Raw genomic sequence first — 11817 nt, 5'->3', positions numbered from 1 at the left:
GTGTTTGGAGGCGTTTCAGTGTGTGTTTGGAGGCGTTTCAGTGTGTGTTAGGAGGCGTTTCAGTGTGTGTTAGGAGGCGTTTCAGTGTGTGTTTGGAGGCGTTTCAGTGTGTGTTTGGAGGCGTTTCAGTGTGTGTTTGGAGGCGTTTCAGTTTGTGTTAGGAGGCGTTTGTGTTAGGAGGCGTTTCAGTTTGTTTGGAGGCGTTTCAGTGTGTGTTAGGAGGCATTTCAGTGTGTGTTAGGAGGCGTTTCAGTGTGTGTTTGGAGGCGTTTCAGTGTGTGTTAGGAGGCGTTTCAGTGTGTGTTAGGAGGCGTTTCAGTGTGTGTTTGGAGGCGTTTCAGTGTGTTTGGAGGCGTTTCAGTGTGTGTTTGGCGGCGTTTCAGTGTTTGTTAGGAGGCGTTTCAGTGTGTGTTTGGAGGCGTTTCAGTGTGTGTTAGGAGGCGTTTCAGTGTTTGTTAGGAGGCGTTTCAGTGTGTGTTTGGAGGCGTTTCAGTTTGTGTTAGGAGGCGTTTCAGTGTGTGTTAGGAGGCGTTTCAGTTTGTGTTAGGAGGCGTTTCAGTGCGTTTGGAGGCGTTTCAGTTTGTGTTTGGAGGCGTTTCAGTGTGTGTTTGGAGGCGTTTCAGTTTGTGTAAGGAGGCGTTTCAGTGTGTGTTAGGAGGCGTTTCAGTTTGTGTTAGGAGGCGTTTCAGTTTGTGTTAGGAGGCGTTTCAGTTTGTGTTAGGAGGCGTTTCAGTGTGTGTTAGGAGGCGTTTCAGTTTGTTTGGAGGCGTTTCAGTTTGTGTTAGGAGGCGTTTCAGTGTGTGTTAGGAGGCGTTTCAGTGTGTGTTTGGAGGCGTTTCAGTTTGTGTTTGGAGGCGTTTCAGTGTGTGTTTGGAGGCGTTTCAGTGTGTGTTAGGAGGCGTTTCAGTGTGTGTTTGGAGGCGTTTCAGTTTGTGTTAGGAGGCGTTTCAGTGTGTGTTTGGAGGCGTTTCAGTGTGTGTTAGGAGGCGTTTCAGTGTGTGTTTGGAGGCGTTTCAGTTTGTGTTAGGAGGCGTTTCAGTGTGTGTTTGGAGGCGTTTCAGTTTGTGTTTGGAGGCGTTTCAGTGTGTGTTTGGAGGCGTTTCAGTGTGTGTTAGTAGGCGTTTCAGTGTTTGTTAGGAGGCGTTTCAGTGTGTGTTTGGAGGCATTTCAGTTTCTGTTTGGAGGCGTTTCAGTGTGTGTTTGGAGGCGTTTCAGTTTGTGTTTGGAGGCGTTTCAGTGTGTGTTAGGAGGCGTTTCAGTGTGTGTTTGGAGGCGTTTCAGTTTGTGTTAGGAGGCGTTTCAGTGTGTGTTTGGAGGCGTTTCAGTTTGTGTTAGGAGGCGTTTCAGTGTGTGTTTGGAGGCGTTTCAGTGTGTGTTAGGAGGCGTTTCAGTGTGTGTTTGGAGGCGTTTCAGTTTGTGTTAGGAGGCGTTTCAGTTTGTGTTAGGAGGCGTTTCAGTGTTTGTTAGGAGGCGTTTCAGTGTGTGTTTGGAGGCATTTCAGTTTGTGTTTGGAGGCGTTTCAGTGTGTGTTTGGAGGCGTTTCAGTTTGTGTTTGGAGGCGTTTCAGTGTGTGTTTGGAGGCGTTTCAGTGTGTGTTAGGAGGCGTTTCAGTGTGTGTTAGGAGGCGTTTCAGTGTGTGTTAGGAGGCGTTTCAGTTTGTTTGGAGGCGTTTCAGTTTGTGTTAGGAGGCGTTTCAGTGTGTGTTAGGAGGCGTTTCAGTGTGTGTTTGGAGGCGTTTCAGTTTGTGTTTGGAGGCGTTTCAGTGTGTGTTTGGAGGCGTTTCAGTGTGTGTTAGGAGGCGTTTCAGTGTGTGTTTGGAGGCGTTTCAGTTTGTGTTAGGAGGCGTTTCAGTGTGTGTTTGGAGGCGTTTCAGTGTGTGTTTGGAGGCGTTTCAGTTTGTTTGGAGGCGTTTCAGTTTGTGTTAGGAGGCGTTTCAGTGTGTGTTAGGAGGCGTTTCAGTGTGTGTTTGGAGGCGTTTCAGTTTGTGTTTGGAGGCGTTTCAGTGTGTGTTTGGAGGCGTTTCAGTGTGTGTTTGGAGGCGTTTCAGTTTGTGTTAGGAGGCATTTCAGTTTGTGTTAGGAGGCGTTTCAGTGTGTGTTTGGAGGCGTTTCAGTTTGTGTTAGGAGGCGTTTCAGTGTGTGTTAGGAGGCGTTTCAGTGTGTGTTTGGAGGCGTTTCAGTTTGTGTTAGGAGGCGTTTCAGTGTGTGTTTGGAGGCGTTTCAGTGTGTGTTTGGAGGCGTTTCAGTTTGTGTTAGGAGGCATTTCAGTTTGTGTTAGGAGGCGTTTCAGTGTGTGTTTGGAGGCGTTTCAGTGTGTGTTTGGAGGCGTTTCAGTGTGTGTTTGGAGGCGTTTCAGTTTGTGTTAGGAGGCGTTTCAGTTTGTGTTAGGAGGCGTTTCAGTTTGTTTGGAGGCGTTTCAGTGTGTGTTAGGAGGCGTTTCAGTGTGTGTTAGGAGGCGTTTCAGTGTGTGTTTGGAGGCGTTTCAGTGTGTGTTAGGAGGCGTTTCAGTGTGTGTTAGGAGGCGTTTCAGTGTGTGTTTGGAGGCGTTTCAGTGTGTTTGGAGGCGTTTCAGTGTGTGTTTGGCGGCGTTTCAGTGTTTGTTAGGAGGCGTTTCAGTGTGTGTTTGGCGGCGTTTCAGTGTTTGTTAGGAGGCGTTTCAGTGTGTGTTTGGAGGCGTTTCAGTGTGTGTTAGGAGGCGTTTCAGTGTTTGTTAGGAGGCGTTTCAGTGTGTGTTTGGAGGCGTTTCAGTTTGTGTTAGGAGGCGTTTCAGTGTGTGTTAGGAGGCGTTTCAGTTTGTGTTAGGAGGCGTTTCAGTGTGTGTTTGGAGGCGTTTCAGTTTGTGTTTGGAGGCGTTTCAGTGTGTGTTTGGAGGCGTTTCAGTTTGTGTTAGGAGGCGTTTCAGTGTGTGTTAGGAGGCGTTTCAGTTTGTGTTAGGAGGCGTTTCAGTTTGTGTTAGGAGGCGTTTCAGTTTGTGTTAGGAGGCGTTTCAGTTTGTGTTTGGAGGCGTTTCAGTTTGTGCTAGGAGGCGTTTCAGTGTGTGTTTGGAGGCGTTTCAGTGTGTGTTAGGAGGCGTTTCAGTGTGTGTTTGGAGGCGTTTCAGTTTGTTTGGAGGCGTTTCAGTGTGTGTTAGGAGGCGTTTCAGTGTGTGTTTGGAGGCGTTTCAGTTTGTTTGGAGGCGTTTCAGTTTGTGTTAGGAGGCGTTTCAGTGTGTGTTAGGAGGCGTTTCAGTGTGTGTTTGGAGGCGTTTCAGTTTGTGTTTGGAGGCGTTTCAGTGTGTGTTTGGAGGCGTTTCAGTGTGTGTTAGGAGGCGTTTCAGTGTGTGTTTGGAGGCGTTTCAGTTTGTGTTAGGAGGCGTTTCAGTTTGTGTTTGGAGGCGTTTCAGTTTGTGTTTGGAGGCGTTTCAGTTTGTGTTAGGAGGCGTTTCAGTGTGTGTTAGGAGGCGTTTCAGTGTGTGTTAGGAGGCGTTTCAGTGTGTGTTAGGAGGCGTTTCAGTGTGTGTTAGGAGGCGTTTCAGTTTGTTTGGAGGCGTTTCAGTTTGTGTTAGGAGGCGTTTCAGTGTGTGTTAGGAGGCGTTTCAGTGTGTGTTTGGAGGCGTTTCAGTTTGTGTTTGGAGGCGTTTCAGTGTGTGTTTGGAGGCGTTTCAGTGTGTGTTAGGAGGCGTTTCAGTGTGTGTTTGGAGGCGTTTCAGTTTGTGTTAGGAGGCGTTTCAGTGTGTGTTTGGAGGCGTTTCAGTGTGTGTTAGGAGGCGTTTCAGTGTGTGTTTGGAGGCGTTTCAGTTTGTGTTAGGAGGCGTTTCAGTGTGTGTTTGGAGGCATTTCAGTTTGTGTTTGGAGGCGTTTAAGTGTGTGTTTGGAGGCGTTTCAGTGTGTGTTAGGAGGCGTTTCAGTGTTTGTTAGGAGGCGTTTCAGTGTGTGTTTGGAGGCATTTCAGTTTGTGTTTGGAGGCGTTTCAGTGTGTGTTTGGAGGCGTTTCAGTTTGTGTTTGGAGGCGTTTCAGTGTGTGTTTGGAGGCGTTTCAGTGTGTGTTAGGAGGCGTTTCAGTGTGTGTTAGGAGGCGTTTCAGTGTGTGTTAGGAGGCGTTTCAGTTTGTTTGGAGGCGTTTCAGTTTGTGTTAGGAGGCGTTTCAGTGTGTGTTAGGAGGCGTTTCAGTGTGTGTTTGGAGGCGTTTCAGTTTGTGTTTGGAGGCGTTTCAGTGTGTGTTTGGAGGCGTTTCAGTGTGTATTAGGAGGCGTTTCAGTGTGTGTTTGGAGGCGTTTCAGTTTGTGTTAGGAGGCGTTTCAGTGTGTGTTTGGAGGCGTTTCAGTGTGTGTTAGGAGGCGTTTCAGTGTGTGTTTGGAGGCGTTTCAGTTTGTGTTAGGAGGCGTTTCAGTGTGTGTTTGGAGGCGTTTCAGTTTGTGTTTGGAGGCGTTTCAGTGTGTGTTTGGAGGCGTTTCAGTGTGTGTTAGGAGGCGTTTCAGTGTGTGTTAGGAGGCGTTTCAGTTTGTTTGGAGGCGTTTCAGTTTGTGTTAGGAGGCGTTTCAGTGTGTGTTAGGAGGCGTTTCAGTGTGTGTTTGGAGGCGTTTCAGTTTGTGTTTGGAGGCGTTTCAGTGTGTGTTTGGAGGCGTTTCAGTGTGTGTTAGTAGGCGTTTCAGTGTGTGTTTGGAGGCGTTTCAGTTTGTGTTAGGAGGCGTTTCAGTGTGTGTTTGGAGGCGTTTCAGTGTGTGTTAGGAGGCGTTTCAGTGTGTGTTTGGAGGCGTTTCAGTTTGTGTTAGGAGGCGTTTCAGTGTGTGTTTGGAGGCGTTTCAGTTTGTGTTTGGAGGCGTTTCAGTGTGTGTTTGGAGGCGTTTCAGTGTGTGTTAGGAGGCGTTTCAGTGTTTGTTAGGAGGCATTTCAGTGTGTGTTTGGAGGCATTTCAGTTTGTGTTTGGAGGCGTTTCAGTGTGTGTTTGGAGGCGTTTCAGTTTGTGTTTGGAGGCGTTTCAGTGTGTGTTAGGAGGCGTTTCAGTGTGTGTTTGGAGGCGTTTCAGTGTGTGTTAGGAGGCGTTTCAGTTTGTGTTAGGAGGCGTTTCAGTGTGTGTTTGGAGGCGTTTCAGTTTGTGTTAGGAGGCGTTTCAGTGTGTGTTTGGAGGCGTTTCAGTTTGTGTTAGGAGGCGTTTCAGTGTGTGTTTGGAGGCGTTTCAGTTTGTGTTAGGAGGCGTTTCAGTGTGTGTTTGGAGGCGTTTCAGTTTGTGTTAGGAGGCGTTTCAGTGTGTGTTTGGAGGCGTTTCAGTTTGTGTTAGGAGGCGTTTCAGTTTGTGTTAGGAGGCGTTTCAGTTTGTGTTTGGAGGCGTTTCAGTTTGTGTTTGGAGGCGTTTCAGTGTGTGTTTGGAGGCGTTTCAGTTTGTGTTAGGAGGCGTTTCAGTTTGTGTTAGGAGGCGTTTCAGTGTGTTTGGAGGCGTTTCAGTGTGTGTTAGGAGGCGTTTCAGTGTTTGTTAGGAGGCGTTTCAGTGTGTGTTTGGAGGCATTTCAGTTTGTGTTTGGAGGCGTTTCAGTGTGTGTTTGGAGGCGTTTCAGTTTGTGTTTGGAGGCGTTTCAGTGTGTGTTAGGAGGCGTTTCAGTGTGTGTTTGGAGGCGTTTCAGTGTGTGTTTGGAGGCGTTTCAGTGTGTGTTTGGAGGCGTTTCAGTTTGTGTTTGGAGGCGTTTCAGTGTGTGTTAGGAGGCGTTTCAGTGTGTGTTTGGAGGCGTTTCAGTGTGTGTTAGGAGGCGTTTCAGTTTGTGTTAGGAGGCGTTTCAGTGTGTGTTTGGAGGCGTTTCAGTTTGTGTTTGGAGGCGTTTCAGTGTGTGTTTGGAGGCGTTTCAGTTTGTGTTAGGAGGCGTTTCAGTGTGTGTTTGGAGGCGTTTCAGTGTGTGTTAGGAGGCGTTTCAGTGTGTGTTTGGAGGCGTTTCAGTTTATGTTAGGAGGCGTTTCAGTTTGTGTTAGGAGGCGTTTCAGTTTGTGTTTGGAGGCGTTTCAGTGTGTGTTTGGAGGCGTTTCAGTGTGTGTTAGGAGGCGTTTCAGTGTTTGTTAGGAGGCGTTTCAGTGTGTGTTTGGAGGCGTTTCAGTTTGTGTTTGGAGGCGTTTCAGTGTGTGTTTGGAGGCGTTTCAGTTTGTGTTAGGAGGCGTTTCAGTGTGTGTTTGGAGGCGTTTTTTAGTGTGTGTTAGGAGGCGTTTCAGTGTGTGTTTGGAGGCGTTTCAGTTTGTGTTAGGAGGCGTTTCAGTTTGTGTTAGGAGGCGTTTCAGTTTGTGTTTGGAGGCGTTTCAGTGTGTGTTTGGAGGCGTTTCAGTGTGTGTTAGGAGGCGTTTCAGTGTTTGTTAGGAGGCGTTTCAGTGTGTGTTTGGAGGCGTTTCAGTTTGTGTTTGGAGGCGTTTCAGTGTGTGTTTGGAGGCGTTTCAGTTTGTGTTAGGAGGCGTTTCAGTGTGTGTTTGGAGGCGTTTCAGTGTGTGTTAGGAGGCGTTTCAGTGTGTGTTTGGAGGCGTTTCAGTTTATGTTAGGAGGCGTTTCAGTTTGTGTTAGGAGGCGTTTCAGTGTGTGTTTGGAGGCGTTTCAGTTTGTGTTTGGAGGCGTTTCAGTTTGTGTTTGGAGGCGTTTCAGTGTGTGTTTGGAGGCGTTTCAGTTTGTGTTAGGAGGCGTTTCAGTGTGTGTTTGGAGGCGTTTCAGTGTGTGTTAGGAGGCGTTTCAGTGTGTGTTTGGAGGCGTTTCAGTGTGTGTTAGGAGGCGTTTCAGTTTGTTTGGAGGCGTTTCAGTGTGTGTTAGGAGGCGTTTCAGTGTGTGTTTGGAGGCGTTTCAGTGTGTGTTTGGAGGCGTTTCAGTTTGTGTTTGGAGGCGTTTCAGTGTGTGTTTGGAGGCGTTTCAGTTTGTTTGGAGGCGTTTCAGTTTGTGTTAGGAGGCGTTTCAGTTTGTGTTAGGAGGCGTTTCAGTGTGTGTTAGGAGGCGTTTCAGTTTGTGTTTGGAGGCGTTTCAGTTTGTGTTAGGAGGCGTTTCAGTTTGTGTTAGGAGGCGTTTCAGTTTGTGTTAGGAGGCGTTTCAGTTTGTGTTTGGAGGCGTTTCAGTTTGTGTTTGGAGGCGTTTCAGTGTGTGTTTGGAGGCGTTTCAGTTTGTTTGGAGGCGTTTCAGTTTGTGTTAGGAGGCGTTTCAGTTTGTGTTTGGAGGCGTTTCAGTTTGTGTTTGGAGGCGTTTCAGTGTGTGTTTGGAGGCGTTTCAGTTTGTTTGGAGGCGTTTCAGTTTGTGTTAGGAGGCGTTTCAGTTTGTGTTAGGAGGCGTTTCAGTTTGTGTTTGGAGGCGTTTCAGTTTGTGTTAGGAGGCGTTTCAGTTTGTGTTTGGAGGCGTTTCAGTTTGTGCTAGGAGGCGTTTCAGTGTGTGTTTGGAGGCGTTTCAGTTTGTTTGGAGGCGTTTCAGTGTGTGTTAGGAGGCGTTTCAGTGTGTGTTTGGAGGCGTTTCAGTTTGTTTGGAGGCGTTTCAGTTTGTGTTAGGAGGCGTTTCAGTGTGTGTTTGGAGGCGTTTCAGTTTGTGTTTGAAAGCGTTTCAGTGTGTGTTTGGAGGCGTTTCAGTGTGTGTTAGGAGGCGTTTCAGTGTGTGTTTGGAGGCGTTTCAGTTTGTGTTAGGAGGCGTTTCAGTGTGTGTTTGGAGGCGTTTCAATTTGTGTTTGGAGGCGTTTCAGTTTGTGTTAGGAGGCGTTTCAGTGTGTGTTTGGAGGCGTTTCAGTGTGTGTTAGGAGGCGTTTCAGTGTGTGTTTGGAGGCGTTTCAGTTTATGTTAGGAGGCGTTTCAGTTTGTGTTAGGAGGCGTTTCAGTTTGTGTTTGGAGGCGTTTCAGTGTGTGTTTGGAGGCGTTTCAGTGTGTGTTAGGAGGCGTTTCAGTGTTTGTTAGGAGGCGTTTCAGTGTGTGTTTGGAGGCGTTTCAGTGTGTGTTTGGAGGCGTTTCAGTTTGTGTTAGGAGGCGTTTCAGTGTGTGTTTGGAGGCGTTTCAGTGTGTGTTAGGAGGCGTTTCAGTGTGTGTTTGGAGGCGTTTCAGTTTATGTTAGGAGGCGTTTCAGTGTGTGTTTGGAGGCGTTTCAGTGTGTGTTAGGAGGCGTTTCAGTGTGTGTTTGGAGGCGTTTCAGTTTGTGTTAGGAGGCGTTTCAGTTTGTGTTAGGAGGCGTTTCAGTTTGTGTTTGGAGGCGTTTCAGTTTGTGTTTGGAGGCGTTTCAGTGTGTGTTTGGAGGCGTTTCAGTTTGTGTTAGGAGGCGTTTCAGTTTGTGTTAGGAGGCGTTTCAGTGTGTGTTTGGAGGCGTTTCAGTGTGTGTTAGGAGGCGTTTCAGTGTTTGTTAGGAGGCGTTTCAGTGTGTGTTTGGAGGCATTTCAGTTTGTGTTTGGAGGCGTTTCAGTGTGTGTTTGGAGGCGTTTCAGTTTGTGTTTGGAGGCGTTTCAGTGTGTGTTAGGAGGCGTTTCAGTGTGTGTTTGGAGGCGTTTCAGTGTGTGTTTGGAGGCGTTTCAGTGTGTGTTTGGAGGCGTTTCAGTTTGTGTTTGGAGGCGTTTCAGTGTGTGTTAGGAGGCGTTTCAGTGTGTGTTTGGAGGCGTTTCAGTGTGTGTTAGGAGGCGTTTCAGTTTGTGTTAGGAGGCGTTTCAGTGTGTGTTTGGAGGCGTTTCAGTTTGTGTTTGGAGGCGTTTCAGTGTGTGTTTGGAGGCGTTTCAGTTTGTGTTAGGAGGCGTTTCAGTGTGTGTTTGGAGGCGTTTCAGTGTGTGTTAGGAGGCGTTTCAGTGTGTGTTTGGAGGCGTTTCAGTTTATGTTAGGAGGCGTTTCAGTTTGTGTTAGGAGGCGTTTCAGTTTGTGTTTGGAGGCGTTTCAGTGTGTGTTTGGAGGCGTTTCAGTGTGTGTTAGGAGGCGTTTCAGTGTTTGTTAGGAGGCGTTTCAGTGTGTGTTTGGAGGCGTTTCAGTTTGTGTTTGGAGGCGTTTCAGTGTGTGTTTGGAGGCGTTTCAGTTTGTGTTAGGAGGCGTTTCAGTGTGTGTTTGGAGGCGTTTCAGTGTGTGTTAGGAGGCGTTTCAGTGTGTGTTTGGAGGCGTTTCAGTTTGTGTTAGGAGGCGTTTCAGTTTGTGTTAGGAGGCGTTTCAGTTTGTGTTTGGAGGCGTTTCAGTGTGTGTTTGGAGGCGTTTTAGTGTGTGTTAGGAGGCGTTTCAGTGTTTGTTAGGAGGCGTTTCAGTGTGTGTTTGGAGGCGTTTCAGTTTGTGTTTGGAGGCGTTTCAGTGTGTGTTTGGAGGCGTTTCAGTTTGTGTTAGGAGGCGTTTCAGTGTGTGTTTGGAGGCGTTTCAGTGTGTGTTAGGAGGCGTTTCAGTGTGTGTTTGGAGGCGTTTCAGTTTATGTTAGGAGGCGTTTCAGTTTGTGTTAGGAGGCGTTTCAGTTTGTGTTTGGAGGCGTTTCAGTGTGTGTTTGGAGGCGTTTCAGTTTGTGTTTGGAGGCGTTTCAGTTTGTGTTTGGAGGCGTTTCAGTGTGTGTTTGGAGGCGTTTCAGTTTGTGTTAGGAGGCGTTTCAGTGTGTGTTTGGAGGCGTTTCAGTGTGTGTTAGGAGGCGTTTCAGTGTGTGTTTGGAGGCGTTTCAGTGTGTGTTAGGAGGCGTTTCAGTTTGTTTGGAGGCGTTTCAGTGTGTGTTAGGAGGCGTTTCAGTGTGTGTTTGGAGGCGTTTCAGTGTGTGTTTGGAGGCGTTTCAGTTTGTGTTTGGAGGCGTTTCAGTGTGTGTTTGGAGGCGTTTCAGTTTGTTTGGAGGCGTTTCAGTTTGTGTTTGGAGGCGTTTCAGTTTGTGTTTGGAGGCGTTTCAGTGTGTGTTTGGAGGCGTTTCAGTTTGTGTTTGGAGGCGTTTCAGTGTGTGTTTGGAGGCGTTTCAGTTTGTGTTAGGAGGCGTTTCAGTGTGTGTTTGGAGGCGTTTCAGTGTGTGTTTGGAGGCGTTTCAGTTTGTGTTTGGAGGCGTTTCAGTGTGTGTTTGGAGGCGTTTCAGTTTGTTTGGAGGCGTTTCAGTTTGTGTTAGGAGGCGTTTCAGTTTGTGTTAGGAGGCGTTTCAGTGTGTGTTAGGAGGCGTTTCAGTTTGTGTTAGGAGGCGTTTCAGTTTGTGTTAGGAGGCGTTTCAGTTTGTGTTAGGAGGCGTTTCAGTTTGTGTTTGGAGGCGTTTCAGTTTGTGTTTGGAGGCGTTTCAGTTTGTGTTAGGAGGCGTTTCAGTTTGTGTTAGGAGGCGTTTCAGTTTGTGTTTGGAGGCGTTTCAGTGTGTGTTTGGAGGCGTTTCAGTTTGTGTTTGGAGGCGTTTCAGTTTGTGTTTGGAGGCGTTTCAGTGTGTGTTTGGAGGCGTTTCAGTTTGTGTTAGGAGGCGTTTCAGTGTGTGTTTGGAGGCGTTTCAGTGTGTGTTAGGAGGCGTTTCAGTGTGTGTTTGGAGGCGTTTCAGTGTGTGTTAGGAGGCGTTTCAGTTTGTTTGGAGGCGTTTCAGTGTGTGTTAGGAGGCGTTTCAGTGTGTGTTTGGAGGCGTTTCAGTGTGTGTTTGGAGGCGTTTCAGTTTGTGTTTGGAGGCGTTTCAGTGTGTGTTTGGAGGCGTTTCAGTTTGTTTGGAGGCGTTTCAGTTTGTGTTAGGAGGCGTTTCAGTTTGTGTTAGGAGGCGTTTCAGTGTGTGTTAGGAGGCGTTTCAGTTTGTGTTTGGAGGCGTTTCAGTTTGTGTTAGGAGGCGTTTTTAGTTTGTGTTAGGAGGCGTTTCAGTTTGTGTTAGGAGGCGTTTCAGTTTGTGTTTGGAGGCGTTTCAGTTTGTGTTTGGAGGCGTTTCAGTTTGTTTGGAGGCGTTTCAGTTTGTGTTAGGAGGCGTTTCAGTTTGTGTTTGGAGGCGTTTCAGTTTGTGTTTGGAGGCGTTTCAGTGTGTGTTTGGAGGCGTTTCAGTTTGTTTGGAGGCGTTTCAGTTTGTGTTAGGAGGCGTTTCAGTTTGTGTTAGGAGGCGTTTCAGTTTGTGTTTGGAGGCGTTTCAGTTTGTGTTAGGAGGCGTTTCAGTTTGTGTTTGGAGGCGTTTCAGTTTGTGCTAGGAGGCGTTTCAGTGTGTGTTTGGAGGCGTTTCAGTTTGTTTGGAGGCGTTTCAGTGTGTGTTAGGAGGCGTTTCAGTGTGTGTTTGGAGGCGTTTCAGTTTGTTTGGAGGCGTTTCAGTTTGTGTTAGGAGGCGTTTCAGTGTGTGTTTGGAGGCGTTTCAGTTTGTGTTTGAAAGCGTTTCAGTGTGTGTTTGGAGGCGTTTCAGTGTGTGTTAGGAGGCGTTTCAGTGTGTGTTTGGAGGCGTTTCAGTTTGTGTTAGGAGGCGTTTCAGTGTGTGTTTGGAGGCGTTTCAATTTGTGTTTGGAGGCGTTTCAGTTTGTGTTAGGAGGCGTTTCAGTGTGTGTTTGGAGGCGTTTCAGTGTGTGTTAGGAGGCGTTTCAGTGTGTGTTTGGAGGCGTTTCAGTTTATGTTAGGAGGCGTTTCAGTTTGTGTTAGGAGGCGTTTCAGTTTGTGTTTGGAGGCGTTTCAGTGTGTGTTTGGAGGCGTTTCAGTGTGTGTTAGGAGGCGTTTCAGTGTTTGTTAGGAGGCGTTTCAGTGTGTGTTTGGAGGCGTTTCAGTTTGTGTTAGGAGGCGTTTCAGTGTGTGTTTGGAGGCGTTTCAGTGTGTGTTAGGAGGCGTTTCAGTGTGTGTTTGGAGGCGTTTCAGTTTATTGTTAGGAGGCGTTTCAGTGTGTGTTTGGAGGCGTTTCAGTGTGTGTTAGGAGGCGTTTCAGTGTGTGTTTGGAGGCGTTTCAGTTTGTGTTAGGAGGCGTTTCAGTTTGTGTTAGGAGGCGTTTCAGTTTGTGTTTGGAGGCGTTTCAG

This window comes from Scardinius erythrophthalmus (genome assembly GCF_964197995.2).
Source record: "Scardinius erythrophthalmus genome assembly, chromosome: 13".
In the NCBI taxonomy this organism is placed as follows: domain Eukaryota; kingdom Metazoa; phylum Chordata; class Actinopteri; order Cypriniformes; family Leuciscidae; genus Scardinius; species Scardinius erythrophthalmus.
This window is presented reverse-complemented; position numbering follows the sequence as displayed.